Source organism: Schistocerca piceifrons, chromosome 1, assembly GCF_021461385.2.
Source record: "Schistocerca piceifrons isolate TAMUIC-IGC-003096 chromosome 1, iqSchPice1.1, whole genome shotgun sequence".
NCBI lineage: Eukaryota > Metazoa > Arthropoda > Insecta > Orthoptera > Acrididae > Schistocerca > Schistocerca piceifrons.
The window spans coordinates 542995273-543016416 of record NC_060138.1 but is presented as its reverse complement, the minus strand read 5'-3'; the positions used below and the strand labels follow the sequence as shown (position 1 = coordinate 543016416).

General features: G+C 43.7%; 1 protein-coding gene across 1 annotated transcript in view; it reads right to left on the bottom strand.

Moving 5' to 3' along the window:
• LOC124799867 overlaps positions 1-21144 on the bottom strand; it is a 637073-nt gene that overhangs the window by 451344 nt on the left and 164585 nt on the right. Inside the window, exon 2 of the mRNA XM_047262952.1 lies at positions 14866-14930. The gene's annotated coding sequence lies outside the window, so the exon portion shown is untranslated. The remainder of the gene's footprint in view (positions 1-14865; positions 14931-21144) is intronic.

The following is a 21144-nucleotide window of genomic DNA, read 5'->3' as shown; positions in this document are numbered from 1 at the left end:
CGAATTTTGACGTTAAGTTCCTCACTAATCACATTATTGCTACTGTAGACTGTCATTCCAATCAATAGGGCCCGTAATTCTTCCTCGTTTTCACTGAGGGTTGCAGTGTCGTCAGTCATCTTATCATTGTTATTTTTCATAATGAATTTTAACCCCGTCCTTCAAAGTATCTTTTATTTTTTGACATTGCTTTGGCAATGTATAGATTGAACTGTGTGGGAGGAACAATGCAGGCCTGTCTTCCATCCTTAGTAAGGGTATTAGTAGTAGTAGTAATAGTAGTAGTAGTAGCAGCAGTAGTTGAATCCATGGAGCCGGCCGGTGTGGCCGTGCGGTTCTAGTCGCTTCAGTCTGGAACCGCGTGACCGCTACGGTCGCAGGTTCGAATCCTGCGTCAGGCATGGATGTGTGTGCTGTCCTTAGGTTAGTTAGGTTTAAGTAGTTCTAAGTTCTAGGGGACTGATCACCTCACCTGTTAAGTCCCATAGTGCTCAGAGCCATTTTTTTCTACTGGCTTAGGAAAGTGAAAAGATACCTAGAAGGAAATGTCCTAAATAATCAAGAAAAAAAGGCAGAACAAAATATATAAATAAAATTACGAGGGGGGGGGGGAGAAAAGAGAGGTAAGAAAATGGCTGTCAGAAAAGGGGAAAGAAAAATGTGCACAGATTAAGGAGTAATGGAGAAAGCAAAAAGGTAATTTAGTAGCTTAAACATGATCCTTTGCAGGCCTGCAACGATCGGAGAGGAATACACGCATTTACGTACTAAAAGGTCTAGTTTGAGACAGGTGAGACAGGTGCCTGCATAATGGAGAGCGCAGCTGCGTTCGCCGCCAGTTCGTTGCCCCCCTGCTCGGTAGCTGCGGCACCTCGTGCGGACACCCCGGAAAGTAGGAATTTGCTTTACGACTTCCTGCTGGTGTAGCGCTTAGCCCGGTTTTCTGCCCCGTCTGTTTGTTTGGACGGCGAGGCAGTAAAAGGCGGGCGTTAGAACGCTCGCGCCTCGCTGTTTAATTCGGCGCCGGAAACCCAATTAGCACAAAGGCGGAGTGCTGGTCGGCGCAGGCCGGGCTCCGTACACCACACAGGCAGCGACTGCTGCAGAACGGCGCCTCGTCTCGCCAGCAGTTAGTAGACGGGATTTAGGGCCGGCCGGGTTTCCTCGCTTTCCTACAAACCCGCCGCTCTCATTAAGCAGTCTGCGCCTTTATAGTCGGAGAAATATGAGAGCCGCTTTACGGGCAAAACGATTTCCGTTTTTTCCACCAGTAATGAAACTGACAGTCCATGCAATGCGTCAAAGTCACTGTGGGCACCGCTGTTAACCAGAAACTGGTCCCGCGATGCTGTGCCGAGCACGGTCGTCATTCAGACTTCATGCCGTCCTCACACCGGACGTAGTTTTCATTGTGAAGCACGACAGGCGTGGTATCGGCCGTGGCTTTTGGACGCTGTGAAACGATCTGCTACATCTCACGGAACGTGCTGCTCATCGCGTTTTGTGGACGCAACGCTCTCCAGTGGCAATTCTCGGCTCCATCTGGCTCGCTAATCACACAGTTTGTTTACGAAAAAAGCGCGCGTAAAATACACTGCGCAACAGAATTAAAGGATCATTTTTCTGAAACACCGTAATTGTCTCTCATTGCGATGCGTAACTTTGAAATTTGGTTCAGAGGTGCCCTCAGTCGTTTTCCGTAATGGCGAAAAAGCGCAGAGTCCGGCGACTCCAGCCTCGGGCTTCAAACAGCATGATGTCGACGCAAGCGAGAAAGAGTTCGCAGATCAGATGATCCTGTGACGTGTAAGGCGGGTTAATGACATTAAGCTGCACCACAATTCTGCCCAGGGCCACCGCGGATGTATATTACGCGTTGGGAAGGTGACGCCTCTCCGGTGAAGGTCAGATCCGTAACGCCCAGCGTTGAAATCACACGGTTATCTTTTGTGTTACCGAGGAAATCATTCGAGACCCACCGTCGCTCTGAGTCGGCACATAAAGACGTCAGGAGGAGGGATAAGGGTGACATAAAAGGGCGTCAATGAAACCGCCCTTTTCCTGGGGCGTTGATTCCCACACATTTCGCAATCAAAAATGACAGTTCGCAGTGCTATGAGGAAGAGGAAGACGTTCTTGCCAACCTTACGACCCTTCTCTATGGACATTTTGGACTGCATCCCCACTGAAGATGATCGCGCGCCTTTGGATCGCAGCAGGACCGCAATCTTTGCTCTCGTGTGTAAGCTGGAACCTCTAGGGACAATTCAAAACCATTCGAAGGAATTTAACGTGATCCGAGGCAGCAAAGTGTGCTTATTCTTTATCAGCCCTCCTATTATGCGTCTTCCTGCAACTTGATCACTGGCAAGGGGGGAAGGATAGCGGGGGGCAGAGGGTGGTGACATTACCACATGCGTGTATAAAGCGGCAAAGGTCACTCTAAAGTCCCCCCCACCTCCCTGCACCTGCCCACCTTTCTTGAGAATTTTAAAAATGAGCACCTACAGATAGAACCTATAAAGTAGTCTATGGCGTCTGCAGGTAGGCAAACCTGTGGCTCCCTGGGATTACAGTTGCCTACCTGCTGGCGCCTCGTACAACTTTACAGAATTTCCTCTGTACACGTTCACGTTTGATATTCTCAATAAAGGTGGGCCGGTGCCACAGAGTGTTTTGCCGAGCTTGTACGCGGAGGGGGAGGGGGGGGGGCGTGGTTAGAAGAACCCTTTGACGTTTTATTTACGCATCTATCAATGTCGCACCAAAGGAGAGAAGAGTAGGGGTGGAAAAGCATAAGCACTCTTTACTGATTTTGCCAATGGTTTTGATAAGTCCCTAATGGTTCCAACCTGTACGCAACAGATAAATTGCGGTCCTTGTACACGCCAAAGGAGTGCGATCTCGTTTAATTGGGATGCAGTCTCATAATGTCCTTAGTGAAGTGGTGAAACGTCCGGGCTGTCAGCAGTGTCGAATTTCGTCACGCACGTCGTTCTGTTACTCATCGCAATGCGAACTGTCGTTTTCAAAGATGAAATGTGTGGATATCAACGTCCCACAGAAATTTGTGGTTTCATTGACGTCCCTTAAGTACTGGGACAATGTTCGTACCATTCCACTCTGCATTGTTGCCAGATGTATCCAAGATGGCGGCGATGACGTCATCCAAGATAGCGGGAGGTTTGAATTTTGGCGGTAAAGTGCCACGCCCCCCTTCCCCAGAAAAATGGCAGGAAGTTCAAATTCCCACACGATAATGCATGATATATGCATATGGAGAATGATCTGGTACATGTTGTTCATTAACTCAGTTGAATCTGCAGTACCTTTTCGTTTTTAAATTGAATCAAATGTACAATGTCTGACGTCAGTTTGTGAGTGCATCATATCCATATTCTCAATTTTGTTATGATTACTATCATTCTGACGCAACGTACTTCATCTTATAAGTTTCGAGAGCTGTCTTTTTTTTCATTTCATTCCAATGGAAATGAAGATTTTTAAAGCTACTCACCATCATTGAAAAAAATATTCACTGGCGAGATACAAACTTGAAGCAGTCTGTAGAAATATCGTCTCTTTTACACACAGTTTTATAACAGCAAAAGCTTCTATTGTGTAACTTCGGTTTACTTTCTGCTGTAGACTGGCAGTCACTGCGCAAAATTCCAGACATTATATATAGTAAATAAATAACGTCGAATATTGAAGATCACACTTCAGTTAAATCCATAAGAAAGTCCTGGAATCTCTTAGGAAAGATAGTTAGATGCAAACCTGTTACCTTTCTCTTCGTACTACACCACACTATCAATTACACTACCTTTCTTATTAAATGTTTTACTGTACTAAAATACAATGAATTACAACGCTTTACAAAATTTCGTACAAACTTAACCACTACCAACTCATCCTTTAAATTATTACATTAATCAAGGAATAGTTTTTTGAAAATTTAATAAGCAGACAATAAAAAAGGTGGCAGTATCAGACCATATTCGTATCCACAGTATGCACTGATTTTAAATTCTTCTTTCTGGACAAATTCATTGTTCTGCGTTCTTTCGTTGCTTGAACTGCTTCTGGATGTAAATTAAGGACCGGAATTCTAACGATTGCCACAGAAATTTGTTACACAATATTTGTTTACTACAGAGACGACGATTCGAGGTGGCGCCACTAGACTTGTGATCGGGAATATTTCACAGCTTCAAACGTTCACACGGTAAGAACATACAGTAGTTGATTGTACTGCACAACAGTGACTTTACCGTTCATTGACTCGTCTCCGTCTATAAGTAAAGTTGCTCTCAACCCGAAGGCTGGCCTGAACATTGCAGTGTTTTGCTAGGCGTGGTGCTGTTAGAGGTCATATGCCGTGCCTTCCTCCGACCTACACTGACTTACCCGCCCAGTTATAAGGGACGTACACTCTAACATGGACTCTGAATCACAGTACAACTTCGCATCTTTTACATTAATCAATCACTGCCAGTGGCGCAATAAAAGTCTGGGGATCGAAGGCCAGACATTTGCATTCGTAGTCTGACATCATCAGGCTCATCAGGCTGCACTGACCATATACAACATGGAGTGAAAAGGTACAAATTGCCACGATGCATTCTCACACATAGAAAAGAAGCATGTTGTAAGGGCATTTTCTTCAACCATTCGTGGTGCACTATGCACTGGGAACACACAGGAACAATGCGTGCCATTATACCAAATAACTCTTCCACAGATGAAATATACGTAATGCCTCTTGCTTACTTCGGTTACGTAATTTTTCCCGTCGTCTTTTAAATAACATATTCCATGACAGATGGATCGGAAGATGTGGACCAATTCCCTGGCCTACATGCTCTCTGTAATTACATCCACTGCACTTTGACACATCGGCGCATCCGACGGTGCCTTACTCTAATCAGTGGTAAAGGTGGACAGTTTCAATATCTGATATTACAAGGAGTTTCAAGTAGAGGTCTGGTGGTGATGAATTCCTCTAAAGCTTTTTCAATTATCATTAGAGCTGTGTAAAAGGAGTGTTAATTGGGAAGTATGAATTACTTTTCTTCTACATGTGAGCAACTTGTCCTGGAGGTTAGCCCCTACCTTTTTTGTCATCATCATCAGTTATCTGCTATATTAGCAGGCTTCTACATTTTCTGCGATCCATTGCTTCCTTCTTAAGGCTGCTCTATTTAGTACTGTCCATAACATCATCCAGTATCTGAAATCTCTTCCTTCCTCGCTTCCTTTTCCCTCCTACATAACCTTCTAAAGCTCTTTTTATCAGTCCGTCATTCTTTCTTAATATATGCCCAATCCAATTTCTTTTTCTTCTTTTTATTACATCTAGTAACTGTCTTTTCTCTCCCACTCTTCTCAGTACCTCTTCATTTTTTACTCTGTCCATCCAACTTATTCTTTCCATCCTCCGCTATGTCCACATATCAAAAGCCTCCAGCCTTTCTCTGTCTTTCTTCCGCAAAGTCCATGTTTCAGCGCCATATAGAAGGACACTATATTTTATGAGTCTCTTCCTGAGTTCTTTGTCCAAACCACTGCAGAAAATTCTCCTTTTCTTATAAAATGCCTCTTTTGTCATTCCTATCCTTGTTTTAATTTATGTGGTGCACTTCCAGTCCGTGTTATCCTGTTTCCAAGATACTTAAAACTTTGCACCTGTTCTAGTATTTCTCCATCCAGCATAATTTTTATTTCTTTATTTCCTCCTAGTGCCAATACTTTTGTTTTCCTTCTGTTAATTTTCATTCCATAATTTATTTATTTATTATTTTTTTTGTAACACCCTGTATCTGATAGAAAGTATACCGACACCCGTATCTGATGCAAAACTGACTACTAGATCTCACGAGAGGCGGCTCAGCAAGTGTAGAAGGATGTGCTGTCATTAGAGAAGCGATAGCAGCATAATGGGTCGGTCAGAAGAATTCGTTGACTTCCAATGTAGATTAGTCACTTGAGTAGCAAATCGATAAGGGACATTTCAGCCTTTTCTGTAGCAGCCCAGATCGACTGTTGGTGATGGGACTGTGAAGTGCGACGTGAAGGAACATGCACAGCCAGTCCACGGTCAGGCAGACCTCGTGTACTGATGGATAGGGACCATCGAGCATTGCGAAAGATGGTTGTAAATAACCGCATGAAATCATCGCAAGGCATCTCTTGTTAGTTCCAATGTGCTACCAGCAGTCCAGCTAACACAATGACTGTGCGGAGAGAGTTAAAAAGGGTGGCGTACAGCAATCGAGCGCCTCCTCGTGTTACACATCTCTGGAGTCAGTGCTAAACGATGTTTGGGTTGGTGCAGTCAGAGAACGTCACTGGATAGTGGATGGCTGGAAACGAGTAGCTTGAAGTGATATAAGAATCTGATACAAGATTTGGTTTGTGGAATGCCTGGAGAACATTACGTCCCATCACGTCCAGTAACAAAGTGATGCACAGAGGAGGTGGTGTTACGGTATGAGTATTTTTCGTGGTTAGGGTGCGGCGCCACTATTGCGATTAAAAAAACGCCAAATGCGGAAGGATATGAACACATTTTACAGTACTGTGTAGTGCATACAGTAGAGGAACAGTTGGGAGACGAAGACTGATTCTATGAGCAAGAGAAGGCACCCTGTCATAAAGCAACATCTGTGAGACAATGGTTTGTGCACAGTAGCATTCCTGGAATGGACTGGTCTCCCCCGAGTTCCGACTTGAGCCCTTTGGGCTGAATTAGAAGATCGACATTGCTCTAGAGCCTAGCATCCGACCTTGTCTGGTTTTGGCTGTTGAGAGGGAATGGCCTACCTTTCATCCCGAGACATTCAGACACCTCATTGAAAGTGTCCCCAGCAGCGTTCACGCCGTCACAAAGACACCCCACATTACTGTCCACTAATAGGTGTCCATACACTTTTGGTGAGAGAGTGTATACAGGGTGGTGAAAAACAGTCTGAAAACCTTTGTTGGAGGCTAACTTGTGCTGAGGAATAATTGTTAAGAAAATATTCGATGCGTTGCTCCGTTTCTGAGTTAATTGGCATTGGAATTAGCCAATCAGGCCGGGGCGCGCGCACATTCAAGCGCCCCGTCAAAAATGGTGTCGCCAAACGTGTTCTTCGTTTGGTTTCCTAAAACCTAACAAGAGAGCGGTTCAGAAATTGGACATTGGACGTCAGTAATGATCGAATCCGAGTCAACGGCTGAGCAGATTCGTGTGCTATCATCTACACTATGAAAACAACTGGCACTAATCGTATCTGGCGCACGCAACGACTTGACCTGCTAATTTCATTGCTAATTAGCCCTGAAACGTATACAATTTTTTCTTAACAATTATTTCTTAGCACAAACTATTCTGCAACACCTTTACAAACTTTTAGGGCTCTTTCTGCCATCCTGTCTATGAACTCGGGGTGTCATGTTGCCACTCCCCTATATGATCATGTTGCTCAAACATCTTCACTAGATGACATCGCTAAGTTACTGTAGGCCCCACACTTAATACTTTCCGTGCGCGAGGTCTCCAGAAAATGAACGAAACTTCGTAACATTGCTAGTACGGAAAATAAAAGGATACAGGCTGATCCACTTCCTCTCTTCAAGACCTGTCCTCAAACGTATCAGTAACATTCACGTAAATGTGACGCTGTTAAGAACTTGACACAAACGTGACTTCTACTCCTTTGTAGTAGCACCCAGTGCAGGTATTTGCAGTAACTAAAGTCGTCTATTGCAGGAGATGACAGTAAACGAATAGAAACACAAAAACAATGTACAACAGTCTCAGTCAACCGTCCTCAGTTGTGTGAGTTTGTGTAAGTGCAGTGTGCACCAACGAAGAGAAGATGGAACTGCTGCTCATTGCAGGCCGGTGTGGCCGAGCGGATCTAGGCGCTTCAGTCCGAAACCGCGCTGCTGCTCTGGTCGCAGGTTCGAATCCTGCCTCGGGCATGGATGCGTGTGATGTCCGTAGGTTAGTTAGGTTTAAGTAGTTTTAAGTTCTAGGGGCCTGATGACCTCGGAAGTTAAGTCCCATAGTGCTCAGAGCCATTTGAACCTACTGCTCATCTTTGTAACACACCAGGCATTCAGTCCCCAATCTGTTTACTGTCGATTCCAGCAAGTGGACGACTTAACTTACTCCAAATACCTGCACTTTTCGCTAAAAAAAAAATAAAGACGTACTGTTGTCCATAACTTCGTAAAGAACAAAGTTGCCTTCCCGGTAACTAAAGATCATTTACTTGACATATTTCTTATTTTGCTCCTGGGCAAAGCAGTTTTGGGGTGATCAAGATAAATAGGACACCCTGCAACTGCGCCTGAAAGTGATGAAGATGGTGATAAAAAGAAAAAAAAAGGAAAATAAGAAAGCTCAAGTACTTAACTGCCTGTCGCTGCAAAATAAAATAAAGAAAGCTAATTTTCTTTTGCACGCTGCTGGAAGAGGATAATTAGTGATCGATTATTCTGCGTTTTTTACTGGCAGCAACTAACAACTCCTGTGACAGAAGCAATACTTCTGTAAGGGTCAATTGCGATGTGATTGCGGTACGTGTATCTAAGCGCACATACCTGTACGTGCCAGTGATGGCAAGAGTGGGAACCGGCAGTAAATGTCATCGTGAACGAGGGTCGTTGGTCGGAGACGGGTACCGTTCGATGACCCACGCTGTCTCCTCTCCACGCTCACTCAGGAATTGACTGCTGACGTGAATCACACGGGAGACGTGGGACAGGTCCTTGCCTGCAGTGCGCCCAGATTTTTGCGGAACAGAGGCAGTTGCAAAAGCGGAGAGCTTTATGTGTTCATCAAATTCCAGTAATGTATCATCTTGGATTTTTCTAGCTCTGAAAATATTAACAGGATCTGTCAAACTGCGGGACGGATTCCTGACTCGGTATGGAGAAAAAAAGGTCCCATGAACAAACGTCCGGAAACAGACGGTGTGCGTGCAGCGATGACAAATCGTCCCGGAACACAGTACAGAGCTGCATCGCATCCGCGTTACAACAGGTGTTCAAAGTGCCCTCCATGGGATTTCACGTGATAGGGTTAGCAGCTGTTGCCATGAAGGATACATAATCGCACTTCGGCTTATGTACTATATTGGCAGGCTACTTGCCTGAAGCTTCTACTATATCCTATAGAATCCGATCCTCCAAATCTGGTGAAAGCACAGTCCGCCACCTCCCTGTACGTTCGTCTGTCTGAAAGGACCCATGATCACACAAATTTATCATCTTGGATTTTTCTAGCTCTGAAACTATTAACAGGATCTGTTTTCTCGCAAAGCGAAGTTATATAGGGTGAATATTAATAAAGCTGTCAAACTGCGGGACGGATGTGTGACATGGTGTCTGTGTGGGTAATTGTTTTGGTATAGCCATGTTGCCTCTCGACAACTGCCGTCTACTTGCCCGTACACCAAACACCACCTCGGCTTGTTCCCGACATGAATACCGAACCATTCTGCTGCTTACAGAACGCTGCGTCAATCACACATCCTGCAACACACAGCACGTGTTCAGAGGAACTGTCATTCGTCAGCGCCATCTACCACGGCAACGATGCATTTAGGGACACATGTTCATAGCACATTTTTCCTCCATTTCCAGTCAGGAATCCGTCCCTGCAGTTTGTCAGTTTTATTAATGATCACCCAACATAGTGGTGGTCTCGCGGTAGCGTTCTCGCTTCCCGCGCACGGGGTCCCGGGTTCGGTTCCTGGGGGATGAGGGATTTTTCCTGCCTCGAGATGACTGGGTGTTGTGTCGTCTTCATCATCATCACTCATCCCCATTACGGTAGGAGGAAGGCAATGGCAAACCACCTCCACTAGGACCTTGCTTAGTACGGCAGTGCGGGTCTCCCGCATCGTCCCCTACGCTCCTCGGAGTATGGGACCTCATCATCATCATCCAAAAATATGCTTCACCGCAGTTGTGGAATCTTCAGCACGAGCTTATTTACTTTCTGTTCATATTACATTTGGTTTTTTTTTTTTTGGGGGGGGGGGGGGGGGACACTACTCATTTGAGCCACAGATCTATATGGTCACTGCAGCAGATGTTGTTGTTGTTGTTGTTGAGTGCCTCTTCTGAGCCTCCTTGTGTTGCAGATGACTACTATTATTGCATTCTTTTGTCTTGTTGATATTTTAACAATACTCGGCTACAGTTTTCTGCTACTATTCGTTTTGCAACACGAGTTCCAGATTAATTCGTAAATATTGAGCATATCGATACCACATATCTGCTTCGACCTATGACGACGTCAAATTGGGGGCCTGCCTGCAAGCCACTCATCGAACCCTACATGCGTCAGATACGGGCCGTAATAAGAACTGTAATTTCCACATGGCATTAAATTCATTTCCTCCGCCAGTTCACAATCTGTCACCTCCCGATCTAACCAAGACCTCGGCCTGCGCTACAGATCAGCTGACACCTGAACCTACATTCTAAAATATACCACAGAAGTAAAAATAAATATTGCCAGTGTTTTGTCCTCTCTCTGTCTGCGGACGCATGACATCACATGGCATCGCCTACGTCACTGGTCAATGACGGCTTCCCGCATCGGTAATTTCAACTGACCAGCTAATTTACGGTACTTGAGTGAGCAGCAGAAAGCTGAACGAGCCTCAGGAAAACTTCGTCACGGAAAAAAAGATTAGAATGAGACTAATCAAGCCTAAAATCTCATCTCGGTAGGATCAGAAAAGACCCATTAGAAGAAAAATGGCATGCTTCGTTAGCTATACATTTGTGGATAAATGGGTATACATCACAGAAAAAGGAAGTGTAATCTAACGACAAGGCAAACTAACGCCCACTCACGATGCAACAACCATGTTGAATCCTGTCTGAGCAAATATATGACTAAAATTTCCTGGAAGGCATACTCTGCTATTCCCAATAATGTAACCGAAATCTTTCTGCGTTCTAAACAAAAAACAGACAGCGTCAAAGTCTAAGCCGTATACTTCTTACACAAACTGCAGCATCAGTATTTTGAGCTGCACAAGGCCATACAGACAACAAAAGCGTACAAGGAACTCATTAGGTTGCCGAAAACTCATCGAAACGCTATCGTGTCTTTCGGTTTCATCTGAGAACTGCAGTTCGTGAAATTGATCACTAAACCTGATAATCTTTCAAGAGAATTGTAATACGAATGTTTCTATAATAAACTAGTTTCACATCCATAAACTATACTGTATCTAACCTGTAGTATCCTTAGGATATCTTTTGGTAAAGGATAAACCGGCATTCATTCAACTAACAATTATTATAAAGCAGCCGCACTCTATTAATGGCTTCAAATGACATAAACGAATGCGATTCCACCAATAAGAAGAACCAGTTTTTTTCAGTTAGGCAGCTTAACAGATGCTTTTCTTCATCAGCCTCTGCCATTTCGATCTTGAAATATTGTAGCCATCTCGTTGCATTTTCTGAGGTCATGCAGTAATCGTCATTATATTGCATAATAGACGACCAATATTTTCTGCACAACACCATTTAAAATGAAAGCGATCACGCTCTTAGCGAACGTTAAAACGAATTTGAAAATAGTATCGTCTCATTACAAAAACGAGCAGTAAGAATGATGAAAAAGTTGTTTCAGATCACCACCCTCGAAATTGCTTTTTGTTCATATAAACGTACTTCCTTTTCCTTGACTCTGTACAAAAAAAAGTTTATTAGCATAATATTAAATGAGGGTAAGTTGATAATTAATTCCTGCAAGGATCCACACAACACAGGGTCATGTAACTATTTCCATGTAATAAGAGCAAACAACGCCATCACACTAAAAGATACAAACATCTCTGGTATTAGGTAGTATAACTGAGTGATTACTTGGACTGATGCAATGAATAGTTTTGCAGTCTTATCTGAAAAGTGTATAGTGCCATCATCTGCATTACAAGTTAATTTTAAAGTAATGAAATGAAATGATGGTAGGGGGTTGTTCGGCAACCTGGTGCAGATCTTTCTATTTGGTGCCGTTTCGGCAATTTTTCGTCGATGAAGATGATATGAAATGACCAGGGCAACACAAACACCCAGTCCTCGAGAGAAGAAAAATCTCCGAGCCGATCGGGAACCTAGAGTCAGTGACGCTAACCAACATGCGACGAGCAGCTGACTTGTTAAATAATTACGTAAAATTTTTCTGCCGCTGTTATTCCATCCCACATATACTGCATATCTCTTTGGTTTTATCGTATTGTTAGTAAATCAGATTTTTGATTTACCTAAGTTGTCCCTGATAATGTTTAATTTTTGAGTTGATGCTTTCCGCATATGGCCATTAAACGTATTTGTTGCGACTGCAATTTAGATCCTTCGTCATCGTCAGGCGTTGTGGAATATTGTTGAATTCCATTCTACAGTGTTGCGTTGCGACATGCTGGAATAAAGTTGTCGGCACTCTTAAACCAAGTACATGTGGTGATATAAGTCCAGCCGCTATTCCACACAACATGTGAGCATACGCCTTGTAGCTAGCACAGGAGCAGCAGTCAGCTAGCAGAAACACATCCACAATAGGCATCGAAGTATAAAGCTCGTGTAGCAACATGGTGCTTGAATTCCAACATGTATTTGGTTTGAAACTACTGGGAATTATGTAGTAAAATGTCGCAACGTTATGTTGTAGAGGGGGCTTTAACGTCTAACAACGCTTGACGGTGACGAAGGATCTGAACTGCAGTGGCAATAAATATTTTAAAAGCTATATTAACTACACTGAGGCCGTGGACACAATTCTCATCAAAATACTTAATTTATATTGTGATATTGTACTAGCAATCCCCCTCTGATCCGCAAGGTAGCAAGCACAAAGTGTGTACGGCTGCGTGACCAGTTTGGCATAGCTATAAAAAATTATACATGGTGGTCAGAAACAGTATAAGGATGTTTCAGGATCGGCTGTGCTGGGAAATAATTGTTAAGACAAAAATTGGAAACGTTGCACCGTTTCCGACTTAATTAGCGTTGAAGTTATCTAATCGGGTCGTCACGCGCAAAAATTTAAGCAGCCTGCCAGATGATGATGATGATAATGATGATTATGTGATGATATCGGTATGTTAGGGCCCTCAACTGCGTCGTTATCAGCGCCCGCAGGAAGTCTCAATCTTTTCACTATCTAATCTCGCCACTTTCCGGAATTATGATGAAATGATGAGGACAACACGAACTCCCAGTCTCCGGGCGGAGAAAATACCCGACGTGCCCGGGAATCGAACCTGGGACCCGGGACAAGTCCGCTAGAGACAGTATCGCCAAAAGTGCTCTTCACTTGGTTTCCTAAAACCGAAGAAACTTAGCATTTGCCCACCAACCTTACATTTATCACTTCAGAAAAGATCACATTTTAAGTAGTAATGAGCATTTCAACAAGTGGTAGGCCTAACTCATGGACCCACAGATGTCTATGCGTTATCGCATTTTAGCGCGACCAGGTGCTTCAATCTGCGCGTGCAACGACCTGAATGGCTAACGTCAAGTCGGAAACGACACAACGTATCGAATTTTTTTCTTAACAATTCTGTCCCAGCGTGATCTGCCCTGCAATACCTTTACAAGCTTTTTGAATTGTTTCTCACCGTCCTCTTTACGAAAATGTTTCTCTTGAATCAATCTGTCTACGTGTTAGTGAAAACCGTATCGAAATTTCTGCTGTAGCCCCTGAGATTAGCCTTCACATACAGAGACAAAAGGCAACGGGAATTTTACTTTAGTGATATGTATAGATAGATATACTGAATTACGTCTCAATATTTTTTTATTGCACTCTACATCTATGTTCATGTTGTGTACATAGTTCCGCGGAGTCAGCACGTACACAACTTCCCCACTAGAGCGCGCCGCTAAGCACAACAGCGCAGGCGCAGCGCTCGTCCGTCCCCGCACTACGAGATGGCGCTGTCTAAGAGACGGACCAAATTCTGCTTCCGCCGATCCGCGTATTAATACGTAACGCAGCCAATGAGACTGCTGCTAACGTAGAACCTTTTCTCCTCGCGGATCACATTCGCGCAGTGATACCTGAACGCGCGAGGTATTATAACGAGTGTACAGACCTCCGATCAGACAGTCTGCATTAGTCTACATTAGTCTGCATTTGTCTGTACCAGTCTATAGTCAAGTTTCAGTCTGCGCCTAATAAGATTATCATATTCCTGTACATAGCCATGAAGAGAAATGTATCAAGTATCAGAGATATGTGACAATAAGATTAACGTACCAAGACCAAAGGAACTTCAGATTGTCAATTGTAAAAAGCATTCAGAATCAAGTTACGTAATGTCTATGATTTTTATTATTTTAATAAATGTGTGTGAAAATTAATCAAGTTCTGTTTAAAGTTGGTCATTGTCAATCTGCTACTCTAAGCTTACAAGTGGCATTTCTATCGTCTGACCTAACGGCAGAAGATAAACACGCCACGATAAGACCACGAGACATATTGCTGACACTCGCCTACTTCGTTAGAGCGACAAGTCAAATAATCTGATGGTGTGTGTATCGAAGGTCTTACAGTACGCACACCATAGTTCATTTGATAATATCTGCACGATACTGCATTGCATCTGTATGTATAAGCTAAATTAAATGAAATTTGACTTCTGTCAACAGTGCATGAGTCTTCGTGGAAATGAGGCCACATCAAGTTCAGCGCGTCGCCAACAATCGCGAAGACGATTTTTCGTTTTTTGTTGTTGTTTTTCTTTGATTATATTGCCTACGTAGCTGAGTGAGTACTCTCTTCAAATGTCAGGAGTCACATCTGGTGCACTGGTAGGAGTGTGAGAGGCCTGTACTCACCTGAGTTGCGCGCGACAGGTTCACTCGCAGTGGCGGGCGGGGCGGCAGTTGTGCATCATCAGCTCCTGCAACACGAGCAGCGGGCGTCAGGCGCTTTGCTTCACAGGCCGAGCTAAGCTGAGCAGTTTTGATAACGGGCCGCTCCGCTCGTAACAGGCGAGCCTCCGGCCGCCGGCAGCGCACACCCAGCTCACGCCACCACGCGCCTAAAGCAGCGGTGCTGTCAGCCAGTTTATGTGCTGCAAGTGACTGCGATTACCCAGTACAAAAGTCCTCCCTGGTTAGTACCCGGCTTACGAATCAGAGTATACAAAATTTGAAAGGCAAAATATTGCTAGCTGATATCTTCTGTGGCTTGTCAAAAGAATTTGATTGCGCAGTTTACATTTTCGTCTTGGAGAATCTCAGATGTTATGGTCTTAGAGATCTTGCTGTTAACTGGTTTTCATCCTCTCTAACTAAAGGGATGCAGAGTGTTGCGTTAATAAACTCACGGCATGTACACAACAAAACAGCAGCTTCAGAATGAGGAATAATAACTACAGGTCTACCACAGGGATCGATACTGGGCCCGCTCTTGTTTTGTTGTATAAAAATGTTCTTCCTTCATATATTCAAATAATAAAAATTAGAAACTGCACCATCTGCATACAGTCCGGGACATTACGTTAAAACTGTGAAGGCATCGCTGTCTCCTTATTTAGAGTGAGACATCCTCGTTTCCTTTCGTTCTCTGTTTCTCTTTGGCGATCAGGTATTTATCTACACAACGTTAAACTGAGCAAATAGTCTCTGTTGTGAGACTCTTAGCACCTTTAAAGTTCGTGCGCTTTATTGTCTACGTTCATAACTAATACCAAGGCCAATCAGAGCCTTGGAAGTTTCTCGCTGAGGAGTATTGCTTCAAACTGCTTACGGTGATTAAGAAAATGTATACCGTGTCACATTTTCCGTGCTCCACAAAAACTACTGCAGTAGACTGCTGAAAGATTTCTTTGCTGAAAACCAGTCTTGGTTATTTTTGTATCTATTACGACCTAAAAGCCTCTGCTGTTATATTCTGGCAATATATTTTCGCATTATAAAAACTATAGGTTCCCTTTCTTCGTGTGTACTCTCGTTAAAGGAACATCGCGCTTTTAGCAATTACTGATTTTCATTTTTTCTCTTGCCTTCAGATGGTTCAAATGGCTCTGAGCACTATGGGACTTAACAGCTGAGGTCATCAGTCCCCTAGAACTTAGAACTACTTAAACCTAACTAACCTAAGGACATCACACACATCCATGCCCGAGGCAGGATTCGAACCTGCGACCATAGCGGTCTCGCGGTTCCAGACTGACGCGCCTAGAACCGCACGGCCACACCGGCCGGCTTGCCTTCAGATCACCTTATTTTTCACCATACAGTCAGCTGCGATGTCAAGAGGGAGCAGTTTTTTTGGCGGGTCAGCATTATTCGTTAGAACCGTACTGCACGACGGCTGCTGTCGCTGAGTAGAGAAGCCTAACGGAATACAAATTTCATCACCGCAACACTTTCACGCAGACTGACCGCCAGGTCAGGCTTTGGAAGGCGTCATCTACTGTCCATTTCGGATATGAGGCCATCCTCGTTCGCTTTCCCACTCCACTTCCCGTTGGCTGCCTGGTAATTTCTCATGCTCCTTTAATCTGAGCAAATTGTCCCGGGTGTCGGGTGTGATGCTGTTAGAAGTACGTGCGCCTCATTTTCTCCCGAGAACGAGCGCTCACTACTGACCGCCACTCACAAGTAATGATATCTTACAGACTGTGGTTTCGGAAATGCAGAGAGTGGACGAGAAACGAATCCTTTAGATAATTTGAATTTATTTATTTGTAATGACTGGGACTCACATTAACATATTCTGTAAATTTTGCGGTGTTTCTGTATTACAGATGAGTATACAGAATGAAAATGAACACCACCGACATAATTTCGGAGATTATGAGTATTTCATTACACTGCTCAATGAAAGTTTGGAATACTATCGTAAAATGTAGTCTACGATACCAGTGGTCTCACTGATCTGGGCACTTCGTCGTTGTCCAGTTAGAGCCCATACTTGGACGGTGTTCACTACTGGGTTGCTTTGTAGCCGTTTCCCAACCATGTAAACAGTGTCAGCAACAGTTTCATTCAGTTTGTGTTCAGCACTGCAGTAACAAGTCACATAGAGGCATATAACACTTCGATAGAGTCAGGATAATGCCTTTACTTTCAGCAGGTCATACACAGCAAGATGTTACCGGACGGTTACGTGTCACTCAACGTGATGTGTATGAGGTGTGAAGAAAATACAGAGAGACGGTAAATGTGAACGATAGACCTCTCAGTGATCGTCCTTGTATGACAATATAAATGGAGGATCGTTTCCTCCAACTGTGGGCTCACAGGCGCCAAGCATCAATTGTCGGAAATATTGGAAATGACTTCTCCCGGGCAACTCATACTAAACAGTGCGTAGAAGATTGCATCACGGTGGTCTTCATTCTAGAATATCAATGAGAATTTTTGCACTGAACCAACGGAACGAACGCAATCCAAGGACCTGGACTCCTACACATCAACACCGGACCACTGCACAATGGAGTAACGTCATGTTTGCGAAGAAGACCCGAATCGTTCTACGATCGAACACTAGACGTGTTAGGGCTTTGTTGAAGAGTTAGACGACACCGGAAACTCCGATGCGTTCAGCAACTACATCCTTTTGCAGATGGAAGTGTAATTTTCTGGACGGCAATAATAATCGGACTGCGTACACCGCTAATTCTTTTCTACGGCATTTTGACCAGTCCCCGTCGCCTCTAAGGGTTCCTGCAAACCAGTCACAATTGTAAGGCCCTGCAGATGTGAAGTCGATGACAACTTCATCCTAGTTGATGACGATGCAACACCGCACCGTACTCTACCAGTGTCTCTGTATCTTCAAAGATGCAATATCAACCGAATGCACTGTACAGCACAGTCCCCAGAAATGAATGCAATCGAGAATACGTGGGGCCTGCTCGAGGTGCCCATTGCACAGCGTCCGAATCCACCTGACAATCTTCAGGCTCTCACTAAAGCTGCCACTGAGGAATGGGACCGCATATCGCCAGATAAACTTGATGGTCTCATCCAGAGCGTGCCTCGCAGAGTTGAAGAACTCATCCGTGGGCGGGGAGGACAAACTCAATACTAAAGACTGACAATCACCGTGATGAGATAAAGATTTTCACCGTTTTTGTTTCAAGATGTACACTTAGGAGAGAGGCTGCTTTGTTTTGTAATGGTTTTTTGTAACTAATCAAAATTGTGTTTCTGTTCAGAAGGAATTAAGTTTATTTTGTCAATAAGGTATTGTACAAACCTCAATTGATGTACTATATGAAATCATTGTGGTAAACTCTGTGATACTCCAAACTTTTGTTGAGGTATGTATAAATTCGGTGCTTCGTTACAGACTAATAATGTATTTGTGATTTATTCGTTTTGTTACGCCAGTCACCTTTCTTCTCGTTGAAATACCTCCACAACTCGCAGTCGGGAGGACGACGGTTCAGTCCCGCGTCCTGCCACCCTGATTTAGGTTTTCCGTGATTTCCCTACATCGCTTCAGGCAAATGCCGGGATGGTTCCTTTGACAGGGCACGGCCGACTTCCTTCCCCATCCTTCCATAATCCAACGAGACAAGATGACATCGCTGTTTGGTTTTTTCCCCCCAAATCAACCCAACCAGCCTCCACAACAGCGATATATCCTGTGATCTTCAAAACACGGGAGGATCTGGTTTCTCATACGCACTCTTTAATGATGCAAGCATGCTGTGATGTGTTTGCCGTCGCTGCTGGAACAGCCAGAATATGGCTGTTATGTGGCTCTTCCATAGCGTTCAGTGAATCCATTCACGAGGTGCGTATCGGGCAACTCTTCACTGGTAAGTCTACCCACACTGCTTCGTGCAACTGACACTATCGGAAAAAAACACCCCCGAGACTGAATCAAGGGCACGGAATGCAAGCTTAAGGGCGAAGACTGAAATGGAAACTACTGCTGCCAACAGCCAACAACGTGAGTGAAAGCAACAATTTTGTTCCCCACATAGGTCGTAGCGTCGACAACGACACTGTTGAGCAGATACTTTAGTGCAATACAGATACAAAGATAAATGGGAATAAGAATTGAAACTACATGCAGTTACTTTGTAACGATCGACAAGAGGACATGGGTCCTCTATACAAAAATACTCAGAAAATATCCCTGTGCAATCTACGAAATTTTGTCGGTATAATTCGGATTTTCATGTATATGAGAATCTGTCACTCGCCACTTTATTTGGATACCTTGCAACCGCGTTTTAGAATGAACATTCTCACACTTCGTATACAAGTATTTACCCTCATGTCAATCCGTTTCAATCAATATATTACAGATATGATTTGAAAGCGATCAGAAGCGGTAATCTGCCAGCGTCCTGTAACTCTATTTTGATCCACTCTCAACCATGCTGAGAATTGGCATCGAATGTCTGATCCAGAAGACTCTCTATAATTGTCACGTATGGCTACGTAGACGCTAAAGTATTACGATAACAAGCTACCATAATAAAAGAAGGAGCCCCAACTTGAAATGGTTAATTTTTCGGTAAATTACGACAGTTACTAGCTCAGTGACTTGAGCGACACTTGCTGATTTGTACTGATAGCTTCAGATGACACGGTGTATATTCATTTCTGAGGAATAGCATGGCGGTAATAATGATAATGGCAATACTGAAATTGAGCACAGAAATCTTTTTGTTTTTGTGCTACAAGTTCCGCGCGTGATTAGCCGAGCGGTATCAGGCGCTGCAGTCATGGACTGTGAGACTGGTTCCGACGGAGGTTCGAGTCCTCCCTGGGGCATGGGTGTGTTTGTCCTTAGGATAATTTAGGTTAAGTAGTGTGTAAGCTTAGGGACTGATGACCTTAGCAGTTAAGCCCATAAGATTTCACACACATTTGAACATTTGTGCTACAAGGTAATAATAATAACAGTAAACGAGCATTACGCCAACGATTTTTTCTCTTATTGAAGCTTTCAAACCATCTCAGACATCATTTGAAGCCGTGGACCAGCAACTCTACACAAAACGACTACAAAAAGATAAGTAGACTGCTACTTATTAACCCTCGCAAAACAAAGTGGGGCGAGTCTTTATGCTCATCTTTTGAAAAAACTTCAAAAAAATTTTTATTGGTTCTAGTGAATTCTTCTACCAGATTCCATATGTGTTTTAAATTTTTAAGCTAAACTTAACCCAAAAATTTAAGTTTCAGTAGCAGATTTCACTTTCCCCAATGAATGTCCTATTTACTATTTCGAAGCTGAGGGCCTTATTTACACATCAATATCTCTTTAAAAAGTCTGCTGAGAGTATAAGCTAACAACAATGAACGAAACTTCCAGTGTTTAAATTTTTTGTGATGGTAATGAGGTCGGTAGTGCCCGTTATTGAAAGTGCATTGCTATTAGTAAGAGTGCGCTAAAAGGTATTTTCACATTCTCGACCATACTTATATATCAGCGTTTCTTTAAAAGGTATGTTGTTAATATACTATAACAACAATTAACAAAATTTGTTTTTTTATTTTTTTCTAGTATGCACAAGGTACCCGCCCGCCCCTTGGTATTGCACGTTTTGGAAAATGCCTTGATATTTATAGGGGTTAATTTGCAACACCGGGAAGGATAGCAAACAGCGAACATTATAATGCCTACATAGAATATCAGAAAGCATACATGATTACATTTTTGTAGGTGATCTGGAGGTATAAAGGGTGCGAAATTTGCTGAAGGGAAATGCCACTTCTGGCAGCAGCAACGCGTCACGTCATTCTACACTACACTACCCTATGTCAGAGTTCGTCAGTCGCTGCATTTGGCGACTGGAGGTAAGCCAGTTTTTCGGAAACCCATGGCCATATGTTTTGAATAGGTGAGAGATCTGGAGAACATCCTTGCCAGGGCAACAGTGAAACATCTTCTGTATCGAGATACGTCAGGACAGCACAGGCGACATGCGGTCTTGCGTTATCTTGTTGAAAGATAAAGTCACAGAGACCCTGACCACATTAGAAATGTAACGATTGCTGTAGAACTTCACGGCTGTGAGAGCCGAAATGTGTACCCAATGGCAGCCCATACCATCACGCCAGATACTGGATCCTTATGACAACGAGAAATGTAGTCTGGCAATATTTATTCTCCTCGGAACCTCCTCAGACGGGCAC